Below are 13,864 nucleotides of genomic sequence, written 5' to 3'. Positions count from 1 at the left end.
AGCAGAGCCAGGGGACAGCAGGACACCCACACCTCCCAGCCACCACGGCGGTGGGGTTGACATCTGGAAACATCTATAAATACACTGAAGGTCTGGAGTCAGGAGAAATTAATCACTTGGCAGAGTTGGAGCTCTGCTTTGGTGACAGGCTCTGGCTCTCCAGCAGCTCTCCTGGAGAGCCCAGGGCCTGGTGAGGCAAAGGAAAATCCCTCATTTGGGCAGAGTGTCCCAGCACAGAGCCCACACAGCCCACAGTGACCTCAGCAGGCAGTGGGAAGGGGACAGCAGAGCTGCTTCCTGCTGAAACACAGAGGTTTCCCCTCTGAGCCTTCCCCCAGCCCTCTGGAGCCTGTCCTGCTCCTTCCTCCACAGCCATTGGAAAAGGCCCAGGCAGAAATGCAGAGAGATTTCTCTGCACCAGCAAACCTGATTCCTGCCACTCTGCCCAGGTCAGAACTCTCCTCTGTGCACCACTGAAACCTGCTGGAGTGAAGTGAAATAAAGAATGAGTAATAAATAATAAAAATTTATATGTAAAATAAATAATAAGTAATAAATAAAGTAAAATAAATAATAAGAAGGAAATAAATAAGGCAAACTAGAGTTATGATGCTCAGGGTGCAGAAATTGGCTTCTTTGCACAAAGAACATTTCTTTCTCTGGGTGCTGCTGTCCTGTCTGTGCCCAGAGTGGGAAGTTTCACATCCCTGTCCTTGTCTGCCAGGACTGCTCAGCTCCAGCAGGGCCCAGCTGATGCTGCCCAGCCCAGTGGAAACCGTCACAGTGTGCACCTTTCCTTGGCAGCTTGGGGATGAAGTGAATAATCTCCAACAGCAGGAAACGTTCCTGTGAAGCTGCTGTGAGAGCAGGAGTCTGACTAAAGGGGTCAGCCTCAGTTCCCAGCCTCACTGAAGGCATTTCCCAGTATTGCCACACATCACCAAGAACAGAATCCTGCTCGGGGTGACTGTGGATTTCTGTCAATAGGAAGAAAAATCTGATTGTAGGGAAGCTGGCTGTGTCCCTGTGCAGGGACAGGAATGTCTCTGAATCTGAGACCATCCTCATTCAGAGCAGAGGATCTGAACTTAGAGTGGATAAGTGGGTTGGGAAAATTGAAAAGAGCTGTGGAAATCTGGATTTTTCTATATTTGAGGTAGCCCTAGAGGGAAGAGGACACACTTTTTCCTGAAGTATTGCTGTTTCAGTGGTGCACTCACTGAGGCCAGCTCAGCTGGAAGCCCGTTTTCCTGGTGCAGATGGGGACTGAGGACACCCAAGCTCTGGAATGATCCTTTCCAAATGGGCCAGCAGCCACAGCACAGAGGACTTTGGAGTGTCAGGAGCCCCTCCACAGACACACAGACACAGCCAGAGCAGGCAGGTCACTGCCCAGGACCGTGTCCATGGCAGGGCTGGCACCTACTCCTGCCTCAGCCCGGGCCAAGCCTCCCACAGCAGGAAAGGTCTGGCTGGGACCTCCACAGCAGGAAAAGCACCAGGAATGATCCACCCTCCTCCAGGGCTTGGGAGGTTCAGTTTGCCCAGAGAAGGGGCGAGGAGCTGTGGGGATGGAAGCTTCCCTGGGAAAACCCTTTCTCAGGTGCTCAAGAGACACTCAGAGCACGCTCAGGAACCTTCCATAAACACCACAGCAAACCCCCAGGGGATCTGGGCTCATTCCAGGACAAAACTTGGGGCATGGCTTTGGAGAGGAATGGAAAGAGAGAGGTGTGGAGATGATCACAGCCCCATCCGCCTGGGAGAGGGATGATCCCTGTGGTGCAGCCCGGGAGAAGTCTCCTGCTGATGGACACCAATGCCCACCCCGGGTGACATCAGGGCTGTATCCCGGAATTCCCAGGCAGACAGAGCCTGGGCATTGTGCCCTCAGTGCCCTGCCCTGCCCGAGGCTCAGCCCTCTGACCCTGGGGATGCCTCAGCAACAAAGTACCTGTGGTAAATCTCTGTATTTATGGCAGCACTGTCACCATCTCAGCGTTTGCAGCAGAAATGTCACCATCCCTGAGCTTCCAGACCCAGAGTTCCCTGTGCCTGACCCCTGGATGTGTCCTGGTCCCAGGGAGCCAACACAACATCCCAGTGGGAGCAGGCCAGGGAACAGCCACGGGCCAAGTGTCCCAGGACAGACAACTCCACCAAGCAGGGTGAGAAATGCACTTTCTGATTCATCAGTGATTTTAAAGCTTGGACTATTCCAGATGTAAAAAAAAAAATTAAAAAATAATGGGGAGAAGGAATCATGAAAATAGAAATGTTTATTTTTGACAGAATCAAACCACCTAAATCCTGAGCTGTTGTGCTGTTTGGCATGGAATTAAAGGGCTTTTTGAAACCAAATGGTTCTCAGTGTGGAAATAAAAAAGCATTTGACAGTTAGCAAACCAGGACACCTCAAGTCTGAAAACACTGGAAGAAAGTCTGAAACGGAGAGACATTTTTGAGGCATTTCAGAGCTGCAGGGAAGCTGAGCTGGGCACCTGACACTGGAACCTGGAGCAATCTCCCTGCTCATCCATCTGCTTTAACTGCCCCTCCTCTCCACCTCCCAGACCAACTCCAACCATACTCCAAATTCTGGATGTCCCACTCATGATTAAATTTCTGCAGATTTTATAAAAATCAGCAGCTGGGTGGAGGAGAGAGCCAGGCAGGGCTCTGACGTGACACCTTCTGCTTGGCTCAGCAGGGCCAGCCCAGCCCGGGGTGGTGGCAGAGGACAGGGCGGAAGGAAGGGGGTGAGCAGGGGACCAGGAATATGATCCCACAGGAAAAGAGGCTGTATTTATTTTGCTGTCCACAGAACACCTGTAACAGAGAAAGAAGTCAAAAAGCAGTGGCCTGCAATGCTGTTCATCCTTCCCCAGGACACTGTTCTTCTGGGAGCTGGGGTGGGCAAAGAGCATGGCAGGGCTGCAGCCTCCCCCTCCCTGATCCTGACTCCAGGCTGGGCCCCTCCTGGGGCTCTGCTCTCACTGACGTTCTGCTCCTCTGTCTCCGTTTATTTGTCCTCGATTTTGTCTTTGTCTTAGCCAGGAGCTTGGAGAGCTCTTTGGAAAGCTCCTCGGAAAGCTGGCTCAGGCTGCCTTTGCCATCTGGCTGCTGCTCGTGCCTGAGGATTCCAGTAGCAAACCAGCCCCAAACATTGGGAAACGGGCCTGAGGGGAGTTGGTTTTTATGAGGAGGATAACGGGATGGGAAGTGGGGAGAGCCTGCTGGTCCCAGGCTGAAGAGGAGCTCTCCCCAGGGCTCTTCCCACAGCGGGATCCTCGGACACCTGCACGTTCCCAGTGGTTTTGTATCCTCAAGGTCTTGACCAACAGGGATGGGGAAACTGAGGCACAGGGCCACTCCCTGTGTCTGTGGCAGAGCTGACTGTCCTGATCCCCAGGAAAAGTCTAGGAATCCAGCCAAGGAGAGGTGGCTCTGAGGTCACCCCCGAGTTCGGCTGCTGGGGACAGTGGTGGCCGAGGCGCTGCTCCCGGAGGGGTCACTCAGGAACGGGCCGGTGACAAATGGGCTCCGGCTGAAATGAAGCGATGTTATCGTGGCCTCTGTTCCTCCCCCCGGGGGTTCCCTGAAGGGCCCTGGCTGCCTGGGCCAGCTGCCATTGCCCTGGGTGGTCACGGGTGGCCGGCGCCGGGAATCAAAGTGTCCGAGCGGGAGCAGGAAATGGAGAACGGGAGCTGAAACCACGAAGGGTCCAGCCAGGGAAAGCCAGCCAGGCCTCATCTGCCTTCACCCAGGGACAAGGAGTGGTATTTTAGCAGCTCCACAGACCTTCAGAGTTCCAACTTGGAATTTTTGAGGCCATTTTTTGATGGCTCAGCCATAAAAGCTGGGAGTTTGCAGCTGCCGTCTGCTCTCATTGCCCTTCTCCTTCAGTGGCACTGTGGAAACATGAGCAGCTGAGGGATTTTCCTGGGGGAGGACAGAGATGGTGTGAGGAGGTGATGGAGCAGAGAATCCTCGTGGATTGAGCTGCTCTTCCTTCCAAAAATAACCCCATGTGCTGCTCCAGCCACTCCCTGTGGGAGATCTGTGCCAGTTTCTCTAGGAAAGCACAAAGCTGAGATGCTCTGCTGTTCACTCTGTCCTTTCCCAGCTCTGCCCTCAGCATTCCCACATCCAGCAGCACCCAGCTGTGGCTGCCATGGCACTGGGCACAGTTATTCCCTCAGGGATTTGGGAATGGAGCCCTGCTCTCATCTCCAGTCTGCAGGAAAAGGCCTGTGAAGCAGCCTGAAAAGTGCCTGGGACAAGGCACATCAGAGCTTCATGCCCACAGCCATTCCCTGTGTCCAGAGGGTTCTGCCACTCCCACCAGGAGACCTCTTTACTTCCAGAGGTTCAGGCTTTTCTTTGCACACAATTTGCTCCAGGTCAAGGAGCTGCTGCATGGTCACCAGCTCAGTCAGGGGCTCACATTCCCCTCCTGGCTCCTGGAGCTCCAACAGAGCCTCTCTGATCCCAGGAAATGAGTTTTCCAAATGAGGCATGCCCAGCCCATTGATAAAGAAGGCATCAATGGCCAGCCCAATTTCTTCTTTGCTTTCTTAGGCCCCATAATGGATGAGGTGTGGAAGGTGTCCCTGCCCACGGCAGGGGTTGGAATGAGATGGGCTTTAAAGGTCTCTCCCAACCCAAACCATTCTGGGACTCTGGGATTCCATGATAATTCCCCCCTGTTTCTGGATGTTTCCAATATGTTTGTTGCCAAAGCTGTGTAAAAATGTGACTGTGTAAAAATGTGGGTGACTCCTGCCCCTTAGAGCTGTCTGGATCTTAAGTGTGTCCCAAGAGGAGGACCAGCCCCTCAGTTTCCCTGTGCTGGTTGCATCCCTGCTGTATCCCAGCTTCTCAGGGAAGACATCTCCATCTGTGTCTCCAAATCTATCCCCAGAGAAGGTCTAAACCTTGCACGCAGTGGAGACAACGGTGGGGTTTGCTGATTTCAGCACCAGGAGATCAATCCATAAATTAGCACAGCCCTTCCCATGCAGGGCTCACGAACTGCCTTTATCATTCCCTTCAGACCGGGGCTGCCTCGGGCCCTGAGCCATTATCTGATCCTTGGAAACCAGGATGTCTCGGACCTCAGAGATCAAAAGGAAAGTGCACGGCTCAGAGAGAAGCATTCTGTGCTGCTGGGTGTGCTCCCTCTGACTTTCCCTTCTGCAGGAGCTTGTCACTGTGACCAGACCTGTGCTGGAAATCTCTGCTCGTGGGCTGCAGTGTCACAGCCGAAGTGTGTCACACACTGCCACAGCCCTGCCTCACACAGGGACACTGGATAGAGGGGTTTATAGCCACAGAGCTCCCCGGTTCCGCTCCTCCCTGAGCATCCTGCCAGCACAGGAGTGTTCCACACACCCGGAGCTGCTCCAGCTCTGCCCTGGGGTGTGCAGTGGAACCAGAGCCACCTCAGTGCACCTGGACAAAGCCTTTCCTGAGGCACTGCAACCAGCACTGCAGTGCAGCCAGCAGGGAGCACTCTGCCTCCCGGGCATCAGCTGTGCTCCCCAAATCCTGCAGGGAGTCCTGAGCTCCTCCTGTGCTTCCCAAATCCTGCAGAGAATCCTGAGCTCCTCCTGTGCTCCCCAAATCCTGCAGGGAGTCCTGAGCTCCTCCTGTGCTCCCCAAACCCTGCAGGGAGTCCTGAGCTCCTCCTGTGCTTCCCAAACCCTGCAGGGAGTCCTGAGCTCCTCCTGTGCTCCCCAAATCCTGCAGGGAGTCCTGAGCTCCTCCTGTGCTTCCCAAACCCTGCAGAGAATCCTGAGCTCCTCCTGTGCTCCCCAAATCCTGCAGGGAGTCCTGAGCTCCTCCTGTGCTTCCCAAACCCTGCAGAGAATCCTGAGCTCCTCCTGTGCTCCCCAAATCCTGCAGGGAGTCCTGAGCTCCTCCTGTGCTCCCCAAACCCTGCAGGGAGTCCTGAGCTCCTCCTGTGCTTCCCAAAGTCCACAGTGGGTCCTGAGCTCCTCCTGTGCTCCCCAAACCCTGCAGGGAGTCCTGAGCTCCTCCTGTGCTCCCCAAACCCTGCAGGGAGTCCTGAGCTCCTCCTGTGCTCCCCAAATCCTGCAGGGAGTCCTGACTTGCTCTGGACCTGGAAAATGAAATAAGTTCCTTCTGCTGATGAGAACAAGTGACAGCACTGCAGGGACATGGAATATAGAGCACTTTGCACCCATACAGGGGGACAGCTTGCAGGGATAGAGGTGTCCTACTGTCCCAGTTTGAGGACTGGGTATAAATGTGTTTAATCTGGAATTTTCAACTGGCTTAGGAATCAAGTCCCACCACGGGAGCTGGCAGAAGCCCTCTCATGGGGTGTCCTCCCCAAGGTGTCAGGAGCTGTGTCACCCCAGGCAGACTGAGCCTTGGAGAGCCTGGAGGGAGCTGCTGATCGCAGGGCTGTGCTGCAGGAATGCCCTCTCCCTCTGGGAATGGCCTGAGGTTTGGGAGCAGGGCAGGATAATGGGAGCACGGGGGCTCCGAGGGCCTGTTGCACGGGGACCTTCGCTGAACTTCCCTCATCAATCTCCATCAATCCTCCCTCTCGTGTGCCCCGGTTTGGTCTCTGAACCAGCTCCCTTCCTCTTTCCCCTCCCGCTGCCCCCAGCACACACAGGCACATTTCCTTTTCCTTAAGCAAACAATTTTCAGATTTAAGAGTGGGCTCCGGGTGCAGGCTGGAAAAAGACAATGTGGCCGGGCCCTTTATCTGCGGCTATCTGCTCCCGCCAGGCTGCGAGCCCAGATTGGGGGGCAGGACACTCCGTGCTCATGGCCACAGCAGCAGGGGAAACCTGCTGGGGCAGATAAGGCCAGGAAACAGGGCTGGGCACTGAGCAGAGCCAACAGAGCTGAGCCAGCAACAGGACACCTCCGGAGCCCCGGGGATGTGACTGAGTGTCACGACTCCTGTCACGACTCCTGTCACGACTCCTGTCACGACTGCAGCTCCCCAGCAGGCAGGGTGCCCTCGCCTGCAGTGCTCCGTGCCTGCCACGGAGAAAGGAAACCCTGACCTTTTGACACGCTTGGCATGTTCTCCAGTGAAGAGCCCCAGTTTAAGCTCCTCAGCCCATAGGCAGGCCCCTGGAATAAACCCCTTGGGTTTGCAGGATTGGCAGCATGAGCTGGGCCCAGCAGCAGCTCCCGGCTCGCTGGGTCACACACGGGGTTTATAACACACTGTGTAAATCTAGAAGCTCCCTGGGGCCCAAAGAATCATCTTTGAAATCGCCCCAAAGAATGGTCTTTGTCCATGTGCCACCGGTGAGGCTCAGAACCCGCAGCATGAGGCAGGAGCTGCTCACGTGGGCACCAGGAGATTTTTATAACCACCACGTTATTTTTATAATCACCTGTTATCCCCATGTGCACAAGGGGTTTGGTGGTAACTGGAAAAGCGTGTGGGCTTCATCTGTAATGTATTTCAAACACAAAAATATCTGGGCTAATTATATCCAAGAACAGCAGCTTACATTGTTCTGGCAGCCCAAAAACTGTCGTAAGCATGGCTGTGGAATGGAAAAGTGAGGTTGTCTGCTCTCCTCTGGAAAACCAACTGAGGAAGCTTTCATGCTCTGATGGTTGTTTCTAAGCAGAAAAACTCCTGCAAACTCAGTTCTTTGGGGCAGCTGCTCTGGTTTTACCTTAACCTCTGTAATTTACGACAGAGCCTTCATATCTGAGCTACTGAGAGGTAAGGCAGCCTTATGGAGAGCAGAGTGCCACTGCTCTCCAGCAGCCTCCAGCTGCAGGGCCCTGGGCCACCCACCTCTGTCCTGGCGCAGCTTTTACTGACTGAACTCTCTGAGTCCACAGCATTTTGGTTTGCTTGCTGTTGGCTTTTCCCTGTTGGCAGCCCCTGGTTTGGATGCTGCAGGTTCCTTGCTCCAGCAGGTTCTGTTTTGCTGCCGTTGTTGCTGCAGCCCCGGCACGGATCCAGCTCCAGCTGTGAGCCCCACGGTGCCAGGGCTGCTGTGCCCAGGCCAGGAGGGCTGAACAGGGCTCCAGGCACCTCTGAGGCATTCACACAATCCTGCTCAGGGTTGGAGGGACCTGAAAGCTCATCCAGCTCCACCCATGGCTCCCAGGATATTCCATCATTGGCACGGAGGAAACCAAGCCTTCCCTCCTCCTTCCACAGATTGCTCTTTCACCCTGACACCTTTCCCTGGGCATGTTTTGAATCCAGGTTTCATTCCCTCTGTATTTTGCTGTCTGAGGCTGGTGGAAGGTTCCCTGCCCACAGCAGAGGGTTGGAAAGAGGTGATCTTGAAGTTCCCTTCCAACCCAAAGCATCCTGTGAGATCTGCATTTCTCCTATCTCCTCCTGTGCACAGGGAACAGCACTCCCTTGTCCCACACAGTCTCTTTGGCCCATCATAGGTCAGAGCTGCCCTTGGCCTGTGCTGCTGTCCCTGTTGCAGTCGGGGTGCCCGGGAGGCTCTGGCACTGCCAACGCTCCCTCGGAGCTGTTCCATGATGCAGCAAACTCTCACTTCACAACATTATCCAGGGAGGTTCCCCAAATCGTGGCTCCTCTCCAGCTGGGAGCAGTTGTTCCCCCTAAAGCCCTTTCCCATGGCAAGGCTGCTCCAGCAGCAGTGGGATGGGGACACTTTAATCTGCCTGGAGTCCCCTGAGCTGTTGGGACAGAGTGGAGACAAGAGCTGAGCTATCAGAGCTCTTCAAGGGAAAGCCCTGTGTGGGAAGGGCTGTAAAACACCGTTTTTCTGGGTTGTTCTAAATTTCCTCTTTGTTTTATGGTTCATCTGATTCAAAGAGAAACCTTCTCAGTGGAGGAGTGGAATGGGAAACACACTTCCATGTCAAACCCTTGGAATCACATCAAGCTCCTGCTTTAGTCATTTATTTTCCTTTAATTCACCTTGGGGTTGGGGTTTATTTTAATCTTTTTCATTCCTCCAGCTGTTTATGTTTTTGGTAGAGCTGCCTTTCTTCTCCCTTCCTTCCCTCCTGCTCTCCTCCTCTACCATCCACAGTGGATCTCCCAAGGTGAGATATTTTCAAGGAATTAATCTCTGGGAAGAAACAATGGATGTATTTTCTCGATTGGCTGTTTTTCTGTGGAGATCAGAGCAGGTGGAGCCCCTTTAGAGCTCCAGAAAAGTCTTCAGGGGCTGTCTGGTCTCTCCTGAGCTGGAGAGCTCAAGTCCAGGTTGGCCAGGGACGCTCCAAGGGAGAATCAGGACCAGAATTTAGGGTTTTGCTTAAAAAAAAAGAGCAAAGAGGCAATCCCAGAGTAAGCAAAGGCCTCAAGCTGTGGAGCTGGGCTGTACAAGGAGGGGAAACTTTTCCAGAGAAAAGGACAACCTCAAGTTTTATATCTCAAAAAATTTTTATCTCTTCTAGAAGAGGTGCTTCATGTAAAATTTACTAAAAAGCAAAGCAACAGCAAATCTTGCAGGGAACTTGGGGTCATGGCCACTTCTCTTTTCTGAAGAGGCAAAACTCTGCTGGAGGAAGAGGTTTACTTTTAACTTATTTTCCTTCTTTTCTTCTATTTTTCTAGTCAGCATCAGCTGGCCAGAGATGTCTGTGGTGAAGGGCCCTCAGAGGGTGGCAGTGCTGTCACCTGGGGCACCCAGGTGAGCCCCTGCAGGTGCCACGCAGAGGTGACATCATGGCCCTCGCTGAATGGATGCTGAAGGGGCTGAACACAAAACTCCTGGGCTAAAAGGGGAGTGTCCAGGGCCACGTGTCCCGCAGAGATCCCAGGAGAGTGGAGGCTCCTGCTGGGGGCTGCTCAGGAGGGGCAGAGCTTGTGTGGGGTGAGGGTTTGTGGGATTCCTGTCCTGCCTCTGCCACAGGGAGAAAATTCCTGTCTTGCCTTGGCTACTACGGGATTAGACCCCTCTGCACAGGGATTCCTGTCCCAGTTCTCTCACAGGGGTTAAATCCCTCTGCCACAGGGATGAAATTCCTTTTCTACCTTTGCCACTACGGGATTAAATCCCTCTGCCACAGGAATTCCTGTCCTCCCTCTGCCCCTGCAGGATTAGATCCCTCTGCCCCGGGATTCCTGTCCCTCCTCTGCCCATCCCACTGCCATGGGTTCTGAGGTCTTATCACCCCATCCCTAAACTTTTCTTCCTGCCTTTTGTCCGTGGAGCTTTCTGTGTCCAGGAAATGTCGCTGTCACCCTCCTGTTCCACCCCACACGACCTCAGGAGCATCTCTCTAGGGACTGGTAAAAACCCACAGGAATTGAGGCTCACACCAGTCCCCAACCCAAACTGGTTTTATGGGAGTTCCACGACATCCCACAGACAGTAAATCATTTCCTTGAGGAGTGGAAACTCTGACGATCAGGACTTGAACAACAACATCAAACTCCCGCTTTTTGTAACTTCACAATAAACACTCCTCAAAATAAATACTCCAGACATGTCCTCAAATCCAGACATTGAAAAGAGAAAGGTTCTCACTCCCATTAAACAGACGGGGAACAAGGAAATTAAAATTCCTGGGGCATTCATGAACCTTCACCTAACATTCCTTTTTCAGGAATAATACAGCATTCAGCAATGACAGCGATCCCCTTTTCCCTATGCCCTCATTTTATCTCTGGAACTAAAGCTTCCCCTGTGTTGTGATAATGATTTTATCAATAATTTATGATTATTTATTTGAATTCACTGATCACATCCATCAATAATATTAGGGTGAAGAGTATTCTATTTCAAAGGTGTTTTTTCTGCTAGAAAGTAATTTAGCAAAGCTGAAATATTTGTCCCAAAAATATTTATAGTGGGTTTGCTGATTTTCAGTGGACTTCATCAAAGTGCCTTTAACGATTAAATTAATTAGTGGAAGTGAAGGAGCAGATCCTTGCTGAAATGAGGCTTTCTGAGCTCTCTGAAAGAAACCTTTTCACACTGGAAATTTATGACAGAAAATATTTTTCATGCTAAAATTCTAAATTTGTCCTTCTTATCGATGGAAAATGAAAATAAATTTTAACAGGGAGGATTTTTCTCTCAGAGTAATAATTTAATTTCAGGAATATGGCTAATTTTAATTCAATTTAACTGCTCCTTGCAGCTCCAACTATGCAAAAGTACCTTTGTGTCAGATGCTGCTTAAAGATAGCACAGGGCAAAGGCAGAATTTGCAGCCCAGAGGGGTTTTAGCTCATCCCCAAACTCCCCAGCAGCACAGCAAATGCACACCCAGATGGACATCTTTCCATGGCACTTGTTTCACCTTTTCTTCCCTGAATCCAGGAATTCTGGGGGCTTCAGGAGCCTGGGTTTATTCCAGCTCCTGGCCTCACCTCTGAGATATGAGTGCCCCTGAAAGGACAAAGTGGCAGTCCCTGCGGTGGGGCAGGATGGGGAAGGTGTTTGGAATCCTTCATTCCTGCCTGTGAGGTCCTGCCCTTGGTCACTGATGGATTTTCCCGGTTTTCCCTCCCGAACAGCCGGGTCTGGGTGTTGTGGTGGCCGATCTCACTGGGACAGAGCTGTCACCTCTCCTGTGGCTGTTCTCCTTGCCCACGGGCCCAGGTTCTGAGGTGCAATTAAATTGTGGAGCCTTGGGAGAGGAGCAGGGACCAGCAAATTGTCATTATTTCCCCATAGATGTGGGAACAGCGGTGGCCGGTTCAAAACCCCACATTTCCCCGGCAGGAAAGAGAAACTGAAGCACAGCAGTGTGTGTGTGTGTGTGGTTCCATGTCAAGCACTGCAGCTCCATCTGCCTTCGCAGACTTTCCCCTTATTCCTAATTAACATGTTGAGGAATTTTAAAATGTAATAAACATTATTTCCAAACAAGCCGAAAGGAAAGCTTGCTTCTCTCCGGTTTGATGTAAACATTTATAGCGCAGCTCCATCCTTAAACAGTTAATCTTATAGTGACCTATTAAAATAAAATGAATTGTGTTATAATTCATCCTAAAGCAACCTCGGGGTGAGTGTATCAGGTAACTCCTGCTTTTGCAGCCCTCATGACGTTTTTAATCAAATTCAGCTGTAATTGCTGGAGCATTCACATGCCTCTTTTAATACCCTGCCTCCATTTGGGACTCGTACGAGTCTGTTTTCTCTTAACGTAGCTAATAAATAGAAAACATGAAAAGAGCCCATTTTGCAGGGCTCGGAGCTTTGTCCACCGTGCCGTTTGTCCCAGCACTGGGCTGCCGGACTTGGCAGGTCCCCCTTGGCCGGGATACCGCCCTGGGCTCCTGGCTTCGTGTCCTTCGAGGAGACAGGGACACGGGCGGCAGCGGCTGCCCAGGGAAGATTTCATGGGCATTTTAAACCATCACCGCCGCCCATGGACGCCGAAATGTTGCTTGCGAACAACTCCCCCCCGCTTTGGGCAGGATAACCCGAAACGCGGGCTCTGCCTCCGAGATGTTCGTGTCCACAAAACTCCCGCAAATTCCCTGCCCAGCAGAGCAGGGGGCTGCTGGCCTTGGGGTTTTTTTGCCTTTTTTTTTTTTTCAGTCTCCGACGCTGCAGCTGTTTCCAATTTGGCAGCAATTCTCTTTCGGGCCAGTAACGCTCCCAGGATGCTGGGACTGGCCACATGGCTTTCTCCGCTCGGCTGCGGCCTTTGGTTACAAGGGGCAGCGAACGCAGCTCGGGATTCAGGGCAGGCATTTCCCCTGAGCTTGGGAGCGCTTTGCATCCCTCCCTCCTGTTCCAGCCCACCGCCGAAGGTGCTTTCGGGGCAGGTTGTTGATGCACTCGGGGGTCCCTGAGGCAGGCGGAGGTTGTTTAACGCTATGGGGAACCAGAGGACGGGGCAGAGATGCACTCGCGGGGTCCAGCAGAGCGGGCAGAGGTGTCAGCGAGCAGAGGAGCGGAGCCCTCGGGGCTCCTCCTGGGCCGTGCTCGGTGTAATTCACACGTGGAAACGTGAGAAAAGAATGAGCGCTGACTTTGAAACGTGAGCCCGCTCGGTCCCCGCCTGGCTGGGCTCTGCAGAGAGCTGTTCCCATCCTCGCAGGATAATGAGATTAAAGCTCGGAAAAGGCATTTTTAACGCCGTGCACGCGATTTTTTTTAAAAAAGCTTTTAATGACGACAAGGCTGCTTTTGATTTTTGGGAGATTTTTCCCTATTCCCTTTCTCTCCTGATTGTTCTCCCGATCCCTTCTCTCCCGCGCACTTCCCGAGTCCCTCCTGTCGCTTTGCTTTTCCTTTCATCCCAAGGAAGCGGCCCCCTCAAATCACCATCCCCTCACCTTGCTTAGGAAAGGGTTTTTCTCGCCACAAACAACAACAATTACAATAACAACAAAGAATCCCAAGAATTTCTATATTAAAAAGTGGCGAGGTCCCCGGTCGCTGCGTCTGAGTCTGAGTCTGTTTTCCTTGGAAATTGGGAGGAATGCTAAACGCCTCGTCTACCAGGGAGTAAATTGTGTGCGGAGCTCAAGGCACGGCTCCCGGGTTGCCCTTTCACCCCTTCACTTTATATGTTCCTCTTATTAAGGAGAAAAATGTTTCAATATGTTGGAATTTGGGGCAAAGCCGGGAAGGAGAGAAAGAGAATAGAGAATGGAAGAACATTTTCCAAATAGTTATGGTAACCCTTCCGAGAGTTGCATTTAAAATTGATGTTGTATTAAAATCCCGGGAAGCTTTTGCCCAGGTTATCGCAAAATATTGTCTGTGAAGGCTTCTGAGATCACAAAATGCACCAGGAACGTGAATCCGATGGGAAAAAAAAAACCATCCCTGGATTGAAGATGTGTTTCCTTTTCCCTCCTGAATGCATTACTGTTTGATAGGCTCTTATGAAATAGCTAAAAGGAGCTGGAGGTTTCAGCTTGCAGGGAGAAGTGCGGAATTCCTTA

This window comes from Sylvia atricapilla, chromosome 23 (assembly GCF_009819655.1).
Source record: "Sylvia atricapilla isolate bSylAtr1 chromosome 23, bSylAtr1.pri, whole genome shotgun sequence".
Lineage (NCBI taxonomy): Eukaryota > Metazoa > Chordata > Aves > Passeriformes > Sylviidae > Sylvia > Sylvia atricapilla.
This window is presented reverse-complemented; position numbering follows the sequence as displayed.